Source organism: Equus przewalskii, chromosome 19 (assembly GCF_037783145.1).
Source record: "Equus przewalskii isolate Varuska chromosome 19, EquPr2, whole genome shotgun sequence".
Taxonomy (NCBI): Eukaryota; Metazoa; Chordata; class Mammalia; order Perissodactyla; family Equidae; genus Equus; species Equus przewalskii.
This window is the reverse complement of record NC_091849.1, coordinates 27,849,914-27,861,016: the sequence shown is the minus strand read 5'-3', so window position 1 is coordinate 27,861,016 and position 11,103 is coordinate 27,849,914. Positions and strand designations below refer to the sequence as shown.

Here is an 11,103-nt window from a genome sequence, read left to right as displayed (position 1 = left end):
GAAAATTATGAAAGAACTGACATTATGAAGGAGAGACTGAGAAGTTCCAACATCTGTTTATATGAAGAGAACAGAGAGAATGGGCTAGAAGTAATCTTTGAAGAGAAAAAGCATAAGAATATTCTAGAATTGATAAAAGCCTGAACCCTCAAATTCAACCAACAAAACCAGCCCAAAGCAAGATAAATAAAACTAGATTTATACATAGATCCATCATAGTGAGAAAAAAGATATCAAAAGCAACTGGGGATAAAAGAAACAACAAATAAATAAAATTGACTTATGGCAGGTTTTTCAACAGCCACAACAGAAGACGGATGTTAAAAAATGTTTTCAAAGATCTGAGAGAAAATAACTATCAACCTAATATAGATCGACCCACTGATCACTGTGGTATACAAGAATGGTAGAGGAACAAAAATATTTTCAGAAATCTCATGAGAGACTTGATTACCTACAAACTTCCACCGAAAGAACTATTAAGGACATAATTAAGAAAGAAGCAAATTAAACCATGAATGAAAAACTGAGCGCAACAAGGAATGATAAGCAAAGAAAGTAATAAACATCTAGGAAGTCTAAATAAACATTTACTCTAAAATAATATTGGTAATAATGTATAATTATTGGGGGTAAAACACCGAGAACTTAAAATACTGGACAACAATAAGTGAGCTGGGCAGAGCAGGGTGATAAGAAATTTTTTAAAAACATAATTTAAACTATAAGGAACAAACCAAATTTTCTTTAACTTATATCCAATAAATGCAGCTTCCTAATGACAAGATATTTCATTGAAAGTCCTAATGGCAAGTACTATAAAAATCTTTGAATTTGATAGGAGAGCTTCTTGCTTATCTTAGCAAATAAACTAGCCAAAAATTGAAATTCATGATGACAATGTGCAGATTATACAGATTTTAACCTAATATGACTTTAACCCTATCTGGTAAATGCTTTTGTACCTATGTAGTATTTGGCGTATTAATATATTCCAATCTTTCTTCACAACGAAGAATAATGACTTTATGTTATCAAAAGTACTGAGGTAATCCTCGTCTCTTCTTTCCAAGATTACTTTATCATTACAATAACTCCTACTGATCTCACTGAATTTGCCCTTGCTCCCCTTCAGCCTATTCTCAACTCGGCAGCCAGACAGATCCTCTTAAAATATAAATTAAATTATGTCACTCCTCTGCTCAAAACCCTCCAGTGGCTTCCCATGTCATTCCAAGGAAAAACCAAAGACATTACCATAGCTTGGAAGGCCATATACTAACTATCCCTCCTGCTCCAATTTCCTATTCGCCTTCCCTGCTCTATTTTTCTCCATGAATTCATTTTGTAAATTTTTCTGCTTTCCTACTAGAATACAGTATCCATGAGAGGATGGATTTTTAATCTATTTTGTTTATTGCTGTATCCCCGTGTCCTAGAAAAATACCTAGAACATGGTAACGCTCAATAAATATTTGGTGAATAAATGGATAAACAGGTGTCAATTTGGGGACTCAGGAATGTATTAATATTTTTCCATTGTAGCACATGGTAATGTTAATTCCACTTATGATAATTTGCCTTATATTTTTCATGTGCAAACTGCCTTCATAAGTCAAGGTAAGATTGTATTATAAAAATAGTATTTCAAAAGAATAAGTAAAAATTTTCAGTGGGACAAGAGGCTAACTCTTTGGAACAAGTTAAGGTCTTCATTTCACTACTTTCATCAAAATAAATCCTGGATATATTATTGTTTAAATGTACTTTTAAAATATGAGGATAAATTTGGATGCATAGTTATATAAATAGCGGGAGGGATAAGACATCAAAAGTTGACTTCTAGGAAAATTACCATAAAGAAGCAAATTGCTGGATTTAACTCCAATGAAAATTTATAATTCTATATTGAAAAAAGCTATTAATAAATATAAAAATAAAATTAGTAACTTGGAAAACATTTTGAATACATAATACATAAATACATTTGGTCTATTATATTTATATAATATAAATTTGATAGTGATCTTCCAAATAAATAAGGAAAGTGTTGAACAGCCTAAAAGAAGAATAATGAATCAAGGATTCCAGTGGCTTAAAGTAACAGATATTTACTTCTCACTTACAGGTCCCTGTTTGGCTAGGCTCTGCTGGAATTGGCTGGGCTTTTGTTGTGTTATCTATATGTCTCCCCACTCCAGGCCAGCAGCTACCAGGTATGCTCTTCTCATGGTGTAATACAGGAGGCAAGTAGGCTAGAAAACTTTGCCATGACTTTTAAAGCCTCAGCTCAGAACCACACACTCTCCTTCCACCCGCATTCCATTGGTGAAATCAAGTCATATTGCTAAACCCAATGTCCGTGGATTGAGGAAGTATACTTCACCCAAATGGAATATACAGCAAGGAAATCGAGCAAAGGACAAATTGTGCGAAATAATAATATCTAACACAGATAAGGACAGATATACTCTTCTGGCAAATAAGTACGAAGAGCCAAGAAACATACGGAAAAAATTTCAATAAGGAAATGCCACCAGAAACAATGATTAAATGATATATTTTGCTAGTCAGATTAGCAAAGATTGAAAAATATATAAGTTGATTACAATGTACTTGGCAACAAAAAGCACTACTCAACTAAAAGTTGTTTAAACCATAAACGCATTTTTTTTTTTATGTTACAAGATAAAGTGATCTCATAAATCCACTGACCTGACCAGAGTTGATTGATCCATGTTGCACACCTGCTATAACCAGGCTGCTGACTGGCTTTTCAAGGATTTTTGGACATGAGAGGAAATAAAAGGATCAGGACACATCCTATCTGTCGGTTCAAGCCCAGACATAAAACTTGAAAGTTTCCCTTTCATGTAAAGATAGCTATTCTACAACAAGAGAGAACAAAGCTTATTTGCAGAAGGAAGCAGAAATGATAGAGGGTCCTTGAGACAGCATTAGAGTCACAGGTTTCAGCTGTTGCCAAGAACCAACGGTATTCTTGTCCTTTCCAAAACTCAATTGCTTGACTTTTCCTTGGATTCGATTAAAAGAAGTTAATAAATTCTCCTCTTTGCTTAAGCTAGTTTAAGTACGATTTCTGACACTTGCCACCAAAAAAATTAATCCAATTCTTTAATTTTGTAAAAACAGGTCATTGATTACTTTCTTTATAGTGGTTTCAGTGGAACAGTAGAAATGGGAACAAATTACAGTGAGTTGATTCTTTAAGACAAGGAAGCTGACAAGAAACTATTTATAGTGATACATACAAGAGTATGGCTCAGAAAGGAGAGAGAATGACAGGGGAAGAGGTTTCAAACAGAGGATGGGGATCACTGATGGAGCTAGACTTCAAGAAGGCAAGTCGGAATACAAAGTCACAAGTGGAAGGATCTACCCAGAAGAAGAAGGACGTTCCTTTGAAAAAGGAGGGATACTTGGAATCCACTGGGGATCGCTCTAGAGATTGAGTTATTTGCATGAAGTTGCTGGGAGAATTAATCCTACTTTTATGTCTTATAAAACGGCTGCTCCTCTTCCAAAATAGACCAGCCTGGTTCCTGTGAGCACGTCTACCTGTGTACCTTGCCTCCTTATAAGCAAAGGGGAGGACAGAGCAGGAAACAAATATTTCCTAATCTACTATTACTGAAAGTGAGGAATATAACTTCTTATTCATATGAAGGTACTTTCTCAGTAAGAGCAGTTTCTCTCATACTTCCCTCTACTCTGTCATTTTTGTTGCAACACCATTCTGTTAGAACTCAACAAAAATTTAAATATGTTAAATGAGTGCCCCTTTCCAGAAATCCTTGTCTTTCCCGCCAACTTCCTATCCAGATATTAGAGCTCAAACATCTGTGTGGAGATGAGGTTGAGACCAGGGACTGGATTGGAAAGGATCGTGAGCGCGCTATATGCTCTAGGACAATGCTTCTGAAAGTGGGGTCCCAATGGCATCAACATCACTTGGAAATTCATTAGAAATGTAAATTCTTGAGCTGCACACCAGGACCTACTGAATCAGAAACTGCGACATGTGTTTTAATAAGCCCTCCAGGTAATTCCGATGCACACTGAAGTTTGAGAACCACTGTTCTAGGGCCACGCTTCTTAACTATGATGTGCATATGAATCACCAGGAAATTGTTAAAATGCAGATTCTGATTCAGTTGATCTGAATGAGATTCGAGATTTTTCATTCTAACAAGCTCCTAAATGATTCCTTCCCCACAAACCATGCTTTGAGTAGCAAGACTCTGGAATCTAGAGGTAGGGAGGGCAGTGATGGATGGACAGAACCAGTGATGAAGACTTCTTGCTCAGGAGCTGAGGCAACTATCGGCCATATGCCAAGTTGTCAAGGTCTCAGATGAGGGTGTATCTGGGCGCACAGGGGACTGCTGTCCAGAACTTGGAGCAAACTTGAACCTTAGCTCCTGTGTTGCTTTGAGGATAGTGAGTACCACGCTGTTAAGCCGTCTGTCAGCCACTGAACTGCACACATTCAAACTGCCTGTATTCGAATCAAAAAGATCAAACAAAAGATCAAGAAAAGATCTTATTAGCGTTTCTCAAAATAAAAAGAAAAATGATAAATTAAGTAAAAGTTACCTTTTGAAGCAGCCACATTGTTCGGCTCCATGGCTTAGTTGGTTAAAGCGCCTGTCTTGTAAACAGGAGATCCTGGGTTCGAATCCCAGTGGGGCCTCTTTCCATGCGCTCAGTTTTACCGAGCGTTCCTTTAGCCCTGAGAAGTGATGAAGAAATTGTCCCGACTACAGTACCACAGCATCCTCTACCTCCTTCCCTCCCCTAGAAAAGGCAGAATTCTAAGAAATAAGCTTAAACCTCTGCAACTCTCTCGAGGGCCATCTTCTGGGAAGATTAACCTGCCTCGATCTCCTTTGTGGCAAGGTTGGGCGGGGAGGAGGTCAGGCAGGTATCGAGCACCTGGCCCTGCGGCGCTCCTCTGCGAGTTCCCCTGCCCAGGGCGGGGGAATGGAGCTTGGCAGAACTTTGCCAAATTATAAACCTGTGGTTGCTGCTGCAGCCAGGGATGGAATCGTTGCTTCGAACTGCGGCCCATGCTTAAGAACAAGTAAGGACTATTACTATTTTTGAGGTTTTTCTGGAACTAAAATTTATGACTCAAGCAGAGATTCAATAAACTCACGAGCCAATGATTGATTATTACAAGCAGACTGTTTTGGAGAGAATCCTAGCACGTCTGCGTCGATGAGAGAGTGCAGTCTACATCCTGCCTAGGGCGTACTGACGCTTTTCCTCTCCCATCCGGGTCCTCGAAGACGTCCATACACGCGATGTTGTGGTTTGGTTGTCTGGCACAAGCGCAGTTCTCCGCCGTGTTTATTGAATGAATAAATGGATGCTTGAATGAATGAATGATTCAGATTAGGGTCGTATCTCCACGTTTCCTGTAGGATCCGAAGGAAGTCTCTCTCCGTCTCCTTCCCCCTAGCCCTCCCCCATCTCTCCCCCTCCACCTTCCCTTTTCTTCCTCCTTCACAACCGCCACCCCCCCACCCCGACCCGGGGGTTTAGTCTCTGCTTCGATCATACTTAATTATTGACTGAGAAGTTGGAGACTCCTGGGAGAGAACGGCGCCGAGTCCAGGGGCGCAGAGTGAAGGTAAAGTGAAAAGTATACGAAATTCAACAAGCGGTCGAAAACTCCACCCTCAGAAACTGGCTGAGACTCGGAAAGCTGAGCTCCACACTTCCTCCGCGACGGCGAGCTAACTCCTGCCGCCATCCTCTCCGCCTTCCGCTGGTTACCCCGCTACCCAGAGGGGGAGAAAGTGCACGGTTGTCAGCAGAGTTGCTCCTCCTTTAGATAATGGGAGTTTCCCTTTAAATAATAATAATTTATTTTAAAATAGTAAAAACAATATTGTAACAACAAAGTATATTTCTTTATTTCTCAATATAACTCAATGAAAAACAGCAATTCAGAATAATTACTACAGTATAATTTCATTTCTGTATATTTAGAAACACCAAACTATCTATTATTTGTGGATTTGCATGTATTTAGTAAAGCGGAAAATATGAACAAAAAGCATACAAACAATTACGGGGTACTGGCTACTTCTGCAGAATGGGATAGGGGCTATGTCTTAATGTCCCATTTCTTAAAGAACATTTAAATAAAATATAGTACTGTGAGTCTTTTCCACTGCAATATAAACAGTTAAGAATTCCTAACATAACTTTTCCCATGGAAACTCCAAGGCTTTTTTTCCTTTGATTTTTCTACCAGAAGACTCAGTTTCTGGCCTGTAACCAGGCAACTATAGTCAAGTATGAGAAAATCAGAAACCAGTTGATGATAGACTCAGTGAGTGTCGTTAATTTATTTTCGCAGATAACAATATTCAAATGGAGGAAAATAGAACCCTCTAGTGGGAAACATAAACAAATGGGATTATCCATAACCAGTCCACAAGGTCTCAGTTGATCCATTTGAAAGGAAGGACGTATTATGGACAATATGAATTTCCAATGTATTGCAATCCATCCTCAGGCACCTACCGTACTGATGTCAACTGACAAAAGTATTTTAAACCTAAAGATAAAATCTTATTAGAAATCAATTTGTTGGCAGTTGCTGTGTGAGCCCATGTACATGTATAACTTCAACTGATCTGAAAATGGGATGTACATGAATAAAATATACTCCTACTGAACCTCAAATTGGGTATGATCACTGAAAAAAATTATTAATTATTAAAAATATATTAATATATTAAAAATTATTAATGGTACTTTCCCTCTTTGTAAGTTGATAATATTCTGTATGCTCTGAGCACAATAAACAACAGCCAATATAATATAGTTGACTTAAGAGAATATGGAGCATTCCAATTTTTCTAGCATCACTCATTGTTTTTGAACGCCATGTTGTGGATTAGAAGAAAAGAGAGCCATAATTTGGTGTTACCAACTGGCTGTCTAGGTAGCATCCGAGGTGGTATGCTGTAAAAGTCCTCCCACTGGTCACTGAAGTTTTGGTCTGATCTTGGAAAAAGCAGCCTGAGAAAAAGATGTCAGATAAGAGAACAAGTGCCTAAGAACAAAAATTATGTTAGCCTTATCTGTGTCATTAATGAGAGTATCCATACTGTTATGTTAAAAAATAACAGAAAATAACACAACAAATCTCAGGATTTTTAGCTTCTCTGAATATGAGGAACCCCATATTATTCTATTTGTTTACAACATCTATGGTTATAAAATGCACAAAGCAGCATAAAAACGTGGAGGTGACTGTCCCTTTAAGAGTCCACAGTCAGATCAGATGAAACCAAAATCTTGCCTTGTAGAAGAGCAGAAAGCAATACTCAACTGCCACTTTGAGTCACCAACCCTCTCTCTTTCTTATACACAAGTTTCTTTTATAAAATGTTGGTGATATACCTTGATTTGTATGCATTTTATTATATATACATATGAAATAATATTAAATAATAGATAATAACATTATATAAGCTTTAAACTTTACCTTTAAAATATAATTAATCTTGTCAAGCATATTATAAGACTTTTTTTACTACATACCTTGATTTTACCATCAATTTGAATGATATGAAGAACAAATGATTTACATATAGACACAAATACATCAGAAAAAAATGTGGTGGAGAAGTACTCTTTTTAAATTGACAGGGGTTTTTTTTGGAAAAAGGAGAAAAAGATCCTTATTCATAGATGACATGGTATTTACAGAAAATCCAAAATAATCTACAGATAAAGTAGAATTACTAAATGAATTGAGAACAGCTGCTGGATTTACGGCCATTATACAAAAATGAATCATATTTCCTCATAAGGCAATAAACAGAAAATGAAATTTTAAAAACATTATTTTCAGTAGTATTTTTTAAAAACTAGGGATAAATCTAACAAAAAATGTACAAAACCTCTCCACAGAAAACTCCAAAACGTTACTGAGAAAACCATTTGGCAATATCTGCTAAAGCCGAACATCCACATACCCTGGAATCTAGACTTTTATTTTTCTTGAGTTCCTAATAGTTTACATCATTGTGAAATTTCATTTACACATTATTTCTTGTCTGTCACCATATAAGTGCCCCCTTTCACCTCCTCTGCCCACCCCTCACCCCCCTTCCCCTGGTAACCACTGAACTGTTTTCTCTGTCCGTGTGTTTGTTTATATTCCACATGAGTGAAATCATATGGTGTTTGTCTTTCTCAGTCTGGCTTGTTTTGCTTAGCATAATATCCTCCAGGTCCATCCATGTTGTTGCCAATGGGGTGATTTTATCTTTTTTATGGCTGAGTAGTATTCCATTGTGTATATATATATATATATATATACCGCATCTTCTTTATCCAATCATTGGTCGATGGGCATTTGGGTTGCTTCCATGTTTTGGCTATTGTGAACAGTGCTGCAATGAACATAGGGGTACATATGTCACTTTGGATTGTTGATTTCAAGTTGTTTTGGTAGATACCCAGTAGTGGGATAGCTGGGTTATATGGTATTTCTATTTTTCTTTTTTGAGGAATCTCCATACTGTTTTCCATAGTGGCTGCACCAGTTTGCATTCCCACTAGCAGTGTGTGAGGGTTCCATTTTCTCCACACCCTATCCAACATTTGTTATTTTTAGTCTTAGTGATTATAGCCATTTTAACAGATGTAAGGTGTAGTTTTGATTTGCATTTCCCTGATGATTAGCGATGTTGAACATCTTTTTATGTGCTTATTGGCCATCTGCATATCTTCTTTGGAAAAATATCTGTTCATGTTCTCTGCCCATTTTTTTGATCAGGCTGTTTGTTCTTTTTTGTTGTTCAGTTGTGTGAGTTCCTTGTATGTTATGGAGATTAACCCCTTGTTGGATATATGATTTGCAAATATTTTCTCCCAATTGCTGGGTTGTCTTTGGGTTTTGATCCTAGTTTCTTTTGCCTTGCAGAATCTCTTTAGTCTGATGAAGTCCTACTTGTTTATTTTTTCTTTTGTTTCCCTCATCTGAGAAGACATAGTATTCTAAAAGATCCTTTTAAGTTGGATGTCAAAGAGTGTACTACCTGTATTATCTTCCAGGAGTTTTATGGTTTCAGGACTTATCCTCAAGTCTTCGATCCACTTTGAGTTTATTTTTGTATATGGCGTGAGATAACGCTCTACTTCCATTCTTTTGCAAGTGGTTGTCCAGATTTTCCAACACCATTTATTGAAGGGACTATGTTTTCTCCATTGTATATCCTTGATGCCATTGTCGAAGATTAGCTGTCTGTAGATGTGTAGTTTGATTTCTGGGCTTTCAGTTCTGTTCCAGTGATCTGTATGCCTGTTTTTGTACCAGTACCATGCTGTTTTGATTACTATGGCTTTGTAGCACATTTTGAAGTCAGGGATTGTGATGCCTTCAGCTTTGTTCTTTTTTCTCAGGATTGCTTTAGCAATTCAGGGTCTTTGTTTGCCCCATATGAATTTTAGGATTCTTTGTGCTATTTCTGTGAAGAATGTCATTGGGATTCTGATTGGGATTGTATTGAATCTGTAGATTGCTTTGGGTAGTATGGACATTTTAACTATGTTTATTCTTCCAATCCATGTACATGGAATCTCTTTCCATCTCTCTATGTCATCATCTATTACTTTCAATAATGTCTTATAGTTTTCATTGTATAAGTCTTTCACTCCTTGGTTAACTTTAAACCTAGGTATTTTATTCTTTTTATTGCAATTGTAAATGGAATTGTATTCTTGAGTTCTCTTTCTGTAAGTTCATTATTAGAGTATACAAATGCAACTGATCTTTTAAGTTGATTTTGTACCCTGCAACTTTAATGTATTTTTTAATTATTTCTAATGGTTTTCCAATGGATTCTTTAGGATTTTCTATATATAAGATCATGTCGTCTGCAAACAGCAGGAGTTTCACTTCTTCACTCCCTACTTGGATACCTTTTATTCCTTTCTCTTGCCTAACTGCTCTGGCCAAAACCTCCAATATTATATTGAATATGAGTGGTGATAGTGGGCATCCTTTTCTTGTTCCTCTTGGCTGTGGGTTTGTCATATATGGCCTTTATTATGTTCTTTCTATCCTCAATTTCTTAAGAGTTCTTTTTTTTTTTTTAAGATTGGCACCTGAGCTCACATCTGTTGCCAATCTTCTAAAAAGAAGATTTTTCTTCTTCTTCTTCTCCTCAAAGTCCCCCAGTACATAGTTGTATATTCTAGTTATAGGTCCTTCTGGTTGTGCTATGTGGGAGCATGGCCTGATGAGCAGTACCATGTCCACACCCAGGATTCGAGCCAGTGAAACCCTGGGCTGCCAAAGCAGAGCACATGAACTTAACCACTCTGCCATGGGGCCAGCTCCAAGAATTCTTATCATAAATGGCTGTTGGATCTTGTCAAATGCTTTCTCTGTGTCTGTTGAGACGATCATGTGGTTTTTATTCCTCATTTTGTTAATGTGGGGTATCGCATTGATTGATTTGTGGATGGTGAACCATCCCTGTGTCCCTGGTATAAATCCCGCTTGATCATGATGTATGATCTTTTTGATGTATTGCTGGATTTGGGTTGCCAAAGTTTGGTTGAGGATTTTTGCATCTATGTTCATCAGCAATATTGGCCTGTAGTTTTCCCTTTTTTGTGTTGTCCTTGTCTGGCTTTGGTATCAGAGTGATGTTGGCCTTGTAGAATGTGTTAGGAAGCATTCCATCTTCCCTAATTTTTTGGAATAGCTTGAGAAGGATAGGTATTAAATCCTCCCTGAAAAGTTTGGTAGAATTCTCCAGGGAAGCAGTCTGGTCCTGGGCTTTTATTTTTTGGGGTGCTTTTGATTACTCTTTTAATCTCTTTACTTGTGATTAGTCTATTAAGATTATATATTTCTTCTTGATTCAGCTTTGGGAGGTTGTAAGCATCTAAGAATTTATCCATTTCCTCTAGATTGTCCATGTTGTTGGCATACAGCTTTTTGTAGTATTTTCTTATAATCTTTTGTATTTCTGTGGTATCCATTGTTATTTCTCCTCTTTCATTTCTAATTTTATTTATATGAGCTGTCTCTCTTCTTTTCAT

At 37.1% G+C, this 11,103-nt stretch overlaps 1 non-coding gene across 1 annotated transcript; it reads left to right on the top strand.

The window, feature by feature from the left end:
- Window positions 1-4,640: 4,640 nt before the first annotated feature.
- Window positions 4,641-4,714, top strand: TRNAT-UGU (transfer RNA threonine (anticodon UGU)). The gene has a single exon. It is a non-coding gene; the product is annotated as a tRNA-Thr (tRNA).
- The last annotated feature ends 6,389 nt before the right edge of the window (window positions 4,715-11,103 follow it).